Consider the following 10,327-nt stretch of genomic DNA (forward strand, 5'->3'; position numbering starts at 1 on the left):
TCCTCAAGACCTGTAATGCCTCATAAACCCCATCATGCACCTGTGCTTGTGCGTGTGTGTGTTCAAGCATGCATATGTGTGTGTGTGTATGAGTGCATGAGTGTGTGTGTGTGTGTGTGAGACCATGGGTGGATAAAGCATGAGGATAAAGTGTGAGTGATGAAGGCTGAAGGCCGTGTGTCTTTGTGAGAAGCCTCAGTGAAACAGCGACATGCAGCAGTGTGTGTCGGTGGGCCTGTCTGCTAGTGATGCTAGTAATGCTAGGGATGCTAGTGATGCTAGTGATGCTAGTGATGCTAGTGATGCTAGTGATGCTAGTGATGCTAGCTAGGGATGCTAGCTAGGGATGCTAGTGATGCTAGTTATGCTAGCTAGGGATGCTAGGGATGCTAGTGATGCTAGCTAGGGAAGCTAGTGATGCTAGTGATGCTAGGGATGCTAGTGATGCTAGTGATGCTAGGGATGCTAGTGATGCTAGCTAGGGATGCTAGTGATGCTAGTGATGCTAGTGATGTTAGTGATGTTAGTGATGCCACAGCAAGGATTCTCAGAGATACTCACTCTAGGGGTTCCAACACCGTATCAGTGCTCATCAGAGGCTGCCAAAGATGTGGGGTAACATTCCCAGGACAGCGCGTCCCCTCTCTGAGTTCAGGAATGACCTCCCCCGTCCTCGTGCCTCAGCCATGTGTCATGATTCCTGTTTTTGTGTTGATTTCTCCTTGTTGTTGTTTTGCATGGCGAAACAGACAGAGACCAGAAGGAGAACTCAACGTGCAGCAACAGTTTGTCTTCTGGCACGCTCCCGGGGCATCTGCTACGGACGGTCATGTGACAGCAACCGACACGGCCACCTGCAGGCGGCCATCTTGACGTCCAGAAAATAAGACACAGGGATTTCAACCCTGCTAGAGAGTTTTGCTGTACAGTAGATTAGAGAAATAACATACTGTTTGTTCAGGGATCGCTGTTGGAACAGAGGAATATGAACTGTGGTGTTTGTTTCGGAGATAGCTTTTAGAACAGAGGAATATGAACTGTACACTCACTGGGGATTTGTAGAGATCAATGGTTGGAAAACCTGCCAAAGTTATGAACAGATTGAGCAATTATGAACAACTGAATGGTTGAATGGTTAGAAATGACCATATTGTAATTATTAGGGGTATGGCTCTGTTGTCCGGTGTTTGACTGCAGATCAAGAGATTGCAGGTTCAAATCCCCCATCGTACTTTGCTTCGGATTAAAGCTTCTGCAAACTGAATACATTATTGCATTTATTGTTTATTTAGCGATAGCTATTACAACAGAGGAATGGGAACGTTCTTTCAGTATAATGAGAGAAATATTAACTGCATACGCTGTCCACACAAACTGCAGTCAGAGAGAGCTGGTAAGAGGAATATAAACTGTACACATACATGTCATGTGTGTCTGGAGATAGATACATTTACCCAGAGATGGATAGATAGATGAATGGATGAATGCATGGATGGATGGCTGGATGGACAACCCCACTTCTCTCTCCATGCTCATTGTCCTCATAGAATCTCATTTTCTGACAGTATCGATCTGATTTGGACAAGAACAGTGCGTCTCTGTAGTCTGTGTGTGTGTGTGCATATCATGTGTGTATGTGTCTGTGTGTGTGTGAGTGCATGTCATGTGTGTCTGCTGATGTGTGAGTGTGTGCGTGACTGTGTGTGTGTGTGCGTGAGTGTGCGTGTGTGTGTGTTATCTGTGAGAGTGTTGTTGGGAAGCAGTGAGCTGGAGAACCCTGCTGTACCTAATCGAACCTGAGAGCGTGACGCCCTGATTAAAAACCCCTGAGAGCAGACACACACACACCACACACTCACAGACACACACACACCACACACTCACAGACACACACACACCACACACTCACAGACACACACACACCACACACTCAGACACACACACAGACACCACACAACCTCCCATCCTTCTCTCCTTTCATTCTTCTCTAGACAACACAAATAAAAGTATCTTTCTTTGTAAAAAAAACACTTAAAAATTCAACTGAATACAAATAATATAGATGGACATACATTCCATCCCACACAGATGTATAGTGTGTGGATCTCCAGGGTAAACTGAATTAATTTAGCATAACGTGCGCTAGGCTGTACGACGCCTGAGGGAAGGCAGATGTATACAATGATTACATACGCTTCACTCCTACACACACGCACACATACATACACACTGGACGCACATGGAGGTGACCACTGGAAAAGAAGGAATGAAGATTTAATGGAATTTAATTTAATCCGTATCTTTTCGCCATCCCCCGTCTCCCTTTCCCTCTCTCAGCCCTTCACCTCATCCTCTCTTTACATCATCCTCTCATCACCTCATCCTCTCATCACCTCATCACCTTATCCTCTCATCACCTCATCAGCTCATCCTCTCATCACCTCATCCTCTCATCACCTCATCCTCTCATCACCTCATCCTCTAATCCTCTCATCACCTCATCCTCTCATCACCTCATCCTCTAATCCTCTCATCACCTCATCCTCTCATCACCTCATCCTCTCATCACCTCATCCTCTCATCACCTCATCCTCTCATCACCTCATCCTCTCATCACCTCATCCTCTCTTTACATCATCCTCTCATCACCTCATCCTCTCATCACCTCATCACCTTATCCTCTCATCACCTCATCAGCTCATCACCTCATCCTCTCATCACCTCATCCTCTCATCACCTCATCCTCTCATCACCTCATCCTCTAATCCTCTCATCACCTCATCCTCTCATCACCTCATCCTCTCATCACCTCATCCTCTCATCACCTCATCCTCTCATCACCTCATCCTCTAATCCTCTCATCCTCTCATCACCTCATCCTCTCATCACCTCATCCTCTCCCTTCGTCCCTCTTCTCTTCCCTGATGGAGAGGGAGAAGAGATGAGAGAGGATTGTAATTAATTTCTCACCTCTGTCTTGACCTTGCATCCCTCCATCTTTCCATCACCACATCCCGCCGTGCCTCCTTCCCTCCCCCCCTTAGCCCCTCCTTCCCTCCCCCCCTCCTTCCCTCCCCCCCTCTGCCCCTCCGCCCTTCCTTCCCTCCGCCCCTACCCCCTCCGCCCTTCCTTCCCTCCGCCCCTCCTTCCCTCCGCCCCTCCCCCCCACCGCCCCTCCCCCCCTTCGCCCCTCTCTCTCCTGCTGCAGCCTACAGATCAGTCTAACATGAAGGCAGGGCAGTTGAAGCCTACAGCTCCATTGATCCTCCAGAATCCTCCACTCTCCACCTCCATCTGAACCCCATCCATCCATCCGTCCATCCGCCCCCTCATCTTAACATCCATCCCGTCATCAGTCTGCAGACATATGTAAATATACATATGGAAAGGTAAACACTGATCCTTGCATTATTTAGAACAAGTTCCACTCTGCTCTTCCCTCAGATCATGTATACACACACACACACACACACACACACACACTTATCCCCAGTTCCAACAAAGGTTATTATAGTTTAGCATTTTTCATTAGTTTTTATTTGTATTTGTATTTCGCTTTGACTTTTTGTTTTCAAATTCAGTTTAGTTTTAATTCGTTTTTAAAGCGGGTTTGCTGGTTTAGTTTATTTTTTATATTTTGAAAATGCTTAGTTTTAGTTTAGTTTTTATTAGTTTTAGTCCTTTGTTATTTGGGTTATTTGTTAAGGTCAGAAAAAAGTATTGTGTAATAAAAACATCATACAATTTTAGAAATATGTATTCAACAATAACACCAGTACATAAAATGTACATGGGCACAAATATGCAAACAGTCTACACAAGACGTTGTCGTAAAAGCATTGCTGTAGTGTTCTCTGTCCTATGGTTGTCTCCGTCATGCTGCCTAGCCCTGTACCGGAGTGGGGCTTGGCGTTGTCCTTTACCTTATTAACCTTTTAAGGAGTGAGTTATTTTTCCAAAACGGAAGCTAGCTAGTTTTAGTTAGCTTCCGTTACCTAGCAACCTAGCACAATACTCGTAGCAATGCTACTACCTGATAGTGTTACTTGTTAGCCTCCTAATTGTAAATTTTGAAGCCATACTATAGCGTTTGTCATATAGTTTTTGTCTATCGGAAAATAGTCGGTTGGAATGTTCAGAATCACATATGTGTGACGCTACTCCTTAACGGTAAGCTAGGTTAGCTTCCTTGTGCGCGCTTCTCAAATGTACTTTCAAATTTGTGGGATTTTTCCCTTTAACCCTCGTGCTGCCTTCGGGTCACATGACCCAAAGGTTCACAACGAACCATCGTTGTGTTTACCCAATTTCACCCAATACAAAAACAAATAAAAATAATTTTCTTTTAACCATTGCAATGTGGGGGGTCTGAGACAGCCCGACAGTTAAAAGAAAATGCTTCACTTTGTTTTTGTATGAGGTAAATTTGTCGCAATACGGCAGTGGGTCACAATGACTGATGGGTCAGAATGACCCGAAGATAACACAAGGGTTAATATATTATCCACATATTTCACCACCTTCCACTGCAAGGAACTTGCTTTTATCTGACACACAGTCATATTCAAAGTAATCCCAAATAGGACTCTGCCGCTTTCTTCCGACTTTCGGTACCGCCGTGATGCCAGGCGAGGAGCATGCTGTGTTCAATTTGACATGGAATGTCGTAATTTCTGGGTTCTCAGTAAGTTTTCTCTATGAAAGACATTGACAAAGACGAAAACTAAGGACATTTACTCTATAATTTTATTTTAGTTAGTTTTGCTACCAGACAATACCGTTTTAGTTAGTTATCGTTTTTATTTTAATTTCAGTTAACGACAATGTTTTTTACCACCTACTTTTCGTTATTTCGTTCGTTTTCGATTATAACCTTGGTTCCAACCAGTTCTCTCTCCAACCCTTCATTCAGAGCACCTTGCCTAGATAAGCCAGGAAAGGCTAAAATGTTCTGTGTCAAATTCTGGGCATCATTAGGCAGGATGCAGTCCCTGACCTCACAGATGTCCTCTGTTACATAACCAGGCCTACTTCTCTAATGTTCCCTAAGTCACGTCCTCAATCAGAGGACTTCCTGCTTCCTGTCCCACTTCCTGCCCTTGTAGCGTCTTTCACCTCCCAGGATGTCTGAGGGGCACACTAATCACCTCAGGACTGTGCCCCTCCCCCAGCCTCCCCCTGCCTCCCCCAGCCTCCCCCTGCCTCCCCCAGCCTCCCCCTGCCTCCCCCAGTCTCCTCACACTCACACCGCTACACGCCCAGCAGCTCCTTTACTGGCCGTCTCTCTCACACTCACACACACACACACACACACATATATGGACACACACACACACACATATATGGACACACACACACACACACACACACATATGGGCACACACACACACATACCCTGAGGAGACACACAATCACGTACAGCATATATCTTACAGATGGAGACACACATACACTCACTCACACCATCCTTCTAGCCTGATGACTGGGGCCTCTCAAAGGGCCTGCTTATATAAAGATGTCTGTAGATGGGGAGGGGGGTGACTGGAGGGACCAGGGGCACAAGGCCATGACCAGGAGGATCACAGGGAGGGAGGAGAGAGGGAGGGAGGGAGAAGAGTCAGGGAAGCAGTGAAAGAGAAGGGAGAGAGATAGATGGAAGCGAAGAGAAAGAGAGGACAAGTTAGCTCGGAGGTAGGAGAAACAGAAAGGAGAGGATAAAGAGAGAGAGAGAGGAGGGGCCTGAAGGATGCTAGGGAGTGAAAGGGTTCCTGGAATGACGAAGGAAGGATCAGGTTGTGAAAGAGAGAAATGAGGACAGGTGGGAGGAGAAGGGGGAGAGGAGAGGAGGAGGGAGAGTGAGACCAGGGGATGAAGGGGAGGAGGGTAGAGGGATTGAGTACAAATGAAGCGAAGGTCATACAGGAGTGAAAGAAATGATGAAAGTCTGGAAACACGAAGGTGGAATGTGGAAGGAAGCAGGTGGGATGGAGGAGATGGAGAGGGAGGGATGGGGGGATGGGGAGAGAGGGAGGGATGGGGGATGAGGGGAGAGGGAGGGATGGGGAGAGAGGGAGGGATGGGGGATGAGGGGAGAGGGAGGGATGGGGGATGAGGAGAGAGGGAGGGATAGGGGATGAGGGGAGAGGGAGGGATGGGGAATGAGGGGAGAGGGAGGGATGGGGGATGAGGGGAGAGGGAGGGATGGGGGGATGAGGGTAGAGGGAGGGATGAGGGGAGAGGGAGGGATGGGGGGATGAGGGGAGAGGGAGGGATGAGGGGAGAGGGAGGGATGTGGTTGACCTCGCAGCATTGACCCTCACACTGTGTAATGTCCTCTGTGCTGTAGGCCGAACACACACTCTCACTCACTCATCCTCCCTCTCCCTTCCTGTCTCTCCAGCTCATGTGGAGTCAAGTCTGAAAAGGATTACTCCAGAAGGCTGCAGCTTATTAACCAGAGCTTTGCTCCACTGCAAAGAAACACACAGATAATTAACACACATAGAAATGCCATAGAGACACAGTAGAGACACGACAGAAACGCATAAACAGTAGAGGCACAACAGTGACCCGGCCTTATTTGGAGAAGATATGTTTGATTGTGTTACAAATGGTCCTACAACACAGCACAGCACATGTGTGTTGGCCCTCGATGAAGAACACTGATGAAGACATCTGGCCTCCATGGAAACTCTGCAGTCTGACATTTACTGCCTTCTGCATTACGATGTTGGCCTTGAGTTTAATGTCTCATCATCCTTAGAGGGAGAGAGATACAGAGAGAGAGAGAGAAGGAGGGAGGGAGGGAGGGAGGAAGGAGAGGGGAGGGAAGGAAGGAAGGAAGGAAGGAAGGAGAGGGGAGAGAAAGAGAGAGGGGGAGAGAGAGAGAGAGAGAGAGAGAGAGAGAGAGAGAGAGAGAGAGAGAGAGAGAGAGAGAGAGAGAGAGAGAGAGAAAGATAGGCAAGGAGACCGGGTATAATATTTGTGCCTCGCTGAGATATTACAAATGACAGAGACAGAGAGGTGTTGTCCTTGAGTGTGTGAGTGTGTGTGTGTATGTGTATGTGTGTTCATGTGTATATGTGTGTGGGTGTGTTCATGTGTGTGTGTGCAGTGATGCATGGCCCATTTCTCCATTTTGTTCGGTGCTGCTGGACAGCTGATAATAAGCCAATCAGAGACTGTGATGTAGAGGGGTGACTGATGGAGAGTTATCTCCCAATGGGGATGAGGCTGACAGAGGATATATGAGGCCTGCCATAGGCCAGAGTGTGTGTGTGTGTGTGGCCAGCAGCTGAGGCCAGGACAAGCAAGCCAACCGTTTAGCTCACACTGACTACAGGGACGCTTGATGCGGATGCAGACATGGACACACACACAAACACACACTGGCACACACACAAACACACACAGGCACGCACACACACACACACAAACACACACTGGCACACACACGCAAACACATACAGGCACACACACTAACACACACAGGCACACACATACACACATACACACACTAACACACACCCACACACACAGGCACCCCCACTAATGTTCACCCAATCGATTTGTAATTTTTTTTTAAACAAAAAGACCAAACATGTTTAATCTTTTATTGGCTGTCACTTTTGAAAGCTGCCTTCTTGGCTGCCAGTGTTAGTAGTAATCTAACTGGTTGCCAGTGTTAGGAGTGACCTTATTGGCTGTCTGTGTTACAGCTAACCTTATTGGCTGTCAGTGTTACAGCTAACCTTATTGGCTGTCAGTGTTACAGTTAACCTTATTGGTTGTCAGTGTTACAGCTAACCTTATTGGCTGTCGTGGTGAGTTCTTCTGGAATCTGGAATAAGGATTGCGTGACGGTAGAGATTGTTTCTCTCTCTCATTCTCTCAATCCCTCTCTCTCCCCTCTCTCTCTCCCCTCTCTCTCCCCTCTCTCCGTCTCCCTCTCTCCCTCTCTCCCTTTATCTCCGTTGAGAGAGGTACAAAACTGATTGTCCATTATAATCATTAACAGGCTTTCAGCTTTGATCACCCTCTTATCTCCAACTGCAGGTGTTTGCACACACACATACGCACACACTCCCTTAAGCATATACGTGTGTATACCGTGCGTAGACACACTAGATCAACCGTAAACATTCTACTGCTATCCTTGTCTGAATTTATACATACACAATGTATACATGTTTACAAACAACAACTATGTCCTCAATATGAACAAAAAATTTAAAATATCACAGTTAGAAAGACTCACAGTGCATGGAAAACGACAGCCAATGAGCATCCAGAACACAGAGTAGAACGGCATGAGTCACAATGGGCCTGTTGGACGCCCATGGAGAGGAGAGGGTGAGCCGACCTGAGGGGAGAATCACTGACATGATTACAGGGTCGTGTCCATTCACCGCTATAAATAGTCCCCAGGCAGGATGAATGAAAACAGGCAGCGGTGGAGCGTGATGAGTCCCAGATCCAGGCTCCTTGGTGGGCTTCGTGCAGGTACCAGACACACCTGTGGTGTGTTTATTTGTGTGGAGGCTGTCTGTGTTGTGTGCTTGTGTCAAGACTGTGTTCTGTATGTGTGTGTGTGTGTGGAAACTGTGTTCCAGTATTTAAAAGTAAAGTCAGACATCAATATAGTGTCAATATGCACATGAATGCATACGCCTGACGTGGACAAACACAGGTTTTAAAATCCTTGACAATGTTGACCCGCACACACACGCACGCACACACACACACACAAACACACACACACACACCAAGCCTGTCTGTGAGAGCAGTCGGCTTGGTGTGTTTTGTTCCTGTTGGAGTGAGATAAAGAAACAGTGTCTGCCCATTTGTCTGTATGTGTATTTCTTTGTGTGTGTGTCCATGTGCTTGTGTGTGTCTGTGTATGTGCGTGTGTGTGTGGGTGTATGTGCGTGTGTATGTGCGTGTGTGTGTGGGTGTATGTGCGTGTGTGGGTGTATGTGCGTGTGTGTGTGTGTGTGTGGGTGTGCGTGTGGGTGTGTGTATGTGTATGTGCGTCTGTATGTGTGTGTGCGTGTGGGTGTGTGTGTGTGTGTGTGTGTGCGTGTGTGTGTGTGCTGTGGCTGACACAGGGATGTGTTCTTGGTCTGACCAGGGACCTGATCCAGACACTGAAAAAGGTTCTATCTGTTTCCTCGGAGACCAGAGAACGGTTCCGTCTGGAACTTTAGAGAACGTATAGAACGGCTTTCGGATGCAGATACTCAAGACAGGAGGAGATCATTCATTCAACCACCAACTTCACAGGAAATATCTACCAGACTGTGCTTGGAAACTTCTTTAACTTTTTGTGTCCATCTGTGTTCGTGTGTGTGTCTGTCTATGTGTGTCCATGTGTCTGTTTGTGTGAGTGTGTGTATGTGTCTGTGTCTGAGAGTGTGTGTGTCTGTGTGTGTGTGACAGAGGGAGTGTGTCTATCTATGTGTGTCCAAGTGTCTGTGAGTGTGTGTGACTGTGTGTGTGTGTGACTGTGTGTGTGTGTGACTGTGTGTGAGTGTGTGTGTGTGACTGTGTGTGTGTTATTATGTGTGTGACTGTGTGTGTGTGTGTGTGTTATTATGTGTGTGTGTGACTGTGTGTGTGTGTGTGTGTTATTATGTGTGTGTGTGACTGTGTGTGTGTGTGTGTGTGTGTTATTATGTGTGTGTGTGACTGTGTGTGTGTGTGTGTGTGTGTTATTATGTGTGGGTGTGTTATCCTCTTTCCTTTGATCTTCTCCTCTATTATCTGTTGTTGCCTGCGGGTCAAGTGTACAGCTGTCAACCCTCCCCCTGAAACAGGCACACGGAGACGAGGTTCCTGTTGAGTGCTGCTCCTCACGTCTTCCCTGTCACTGCAAACACACAGCTTATGTAAGGATGGAGGAGGGTGCTGGGACGGAGGGAGACACAAAGACAGAGACAACGAAAGATAAAGAGGGAGGGAGAGAGAGAGAGAGAGAGAGAGAGAGAGAGAGAGAGAGAGAGAGAGAGCAAGTGTGAGGACAAAATGACAGAGTTAAGTTGACGAACAGAGAGAGAAGGAGACAGAGAGAGCGAATGAAAGAGAGAGAAGGAGGAAGAGATGTCAAAAAGATAGAGAAAATAACTCAATTTCCCATGAGCCTTAGCAGCTCTCCTCTAGACACTGCTTACCTCTCTGGACCCCTCCTCTCTCCCTTTTGAAGTCATTTCTGGTCTTCTTGAATGTAGATATAGTCTACCTAGAATGGATCTGCATATGGATGAGGTCATACTGCATATAGAACTTCAGCTGCTGGACCCGACACAGCACATTCTAGCTGGAATGGTTG

At 47.1% G+C, this 10,327-nt stretch overlaps 1 long non-coding RNA gene across 1 annotated transcript in view; it reads right to left on the reverse strand.

Moving 5' to 3' along the window:
* Positions 1-8,315: 8,315 nt before the first annotated feature.
* The window catches only part of LOC134037121 (uncharacterized), a 9,328-nt gene continuing 7,316 nt past the window's right edge, over positions 8,316-10,327 (reverse strand). The window contains exon 3 of the long non-coding RNA XR_009932489.1: positions 8,316-8,362. This is a non-coding gene — a long non-coding RNA (uncharacterized LOC134037121). The remainder of the gene's footprint in view (positions 8,363-10,327) is intronic.

The sequence above is a fragment of the Osmerus eperlanus genome, chromosome 16 (assembly GCF_963692335.1).
Source record: "Osmerus eperlanus chromosome 16, fOsmEpe2.1, whole genome shotgun sequence".
Lineage (NCBI taxonomy): Eukaryota > Metazoa > Chordata > Actinopteri > Osmeriformes > Osmeridae > Osmerus > Osmerus eperlanus.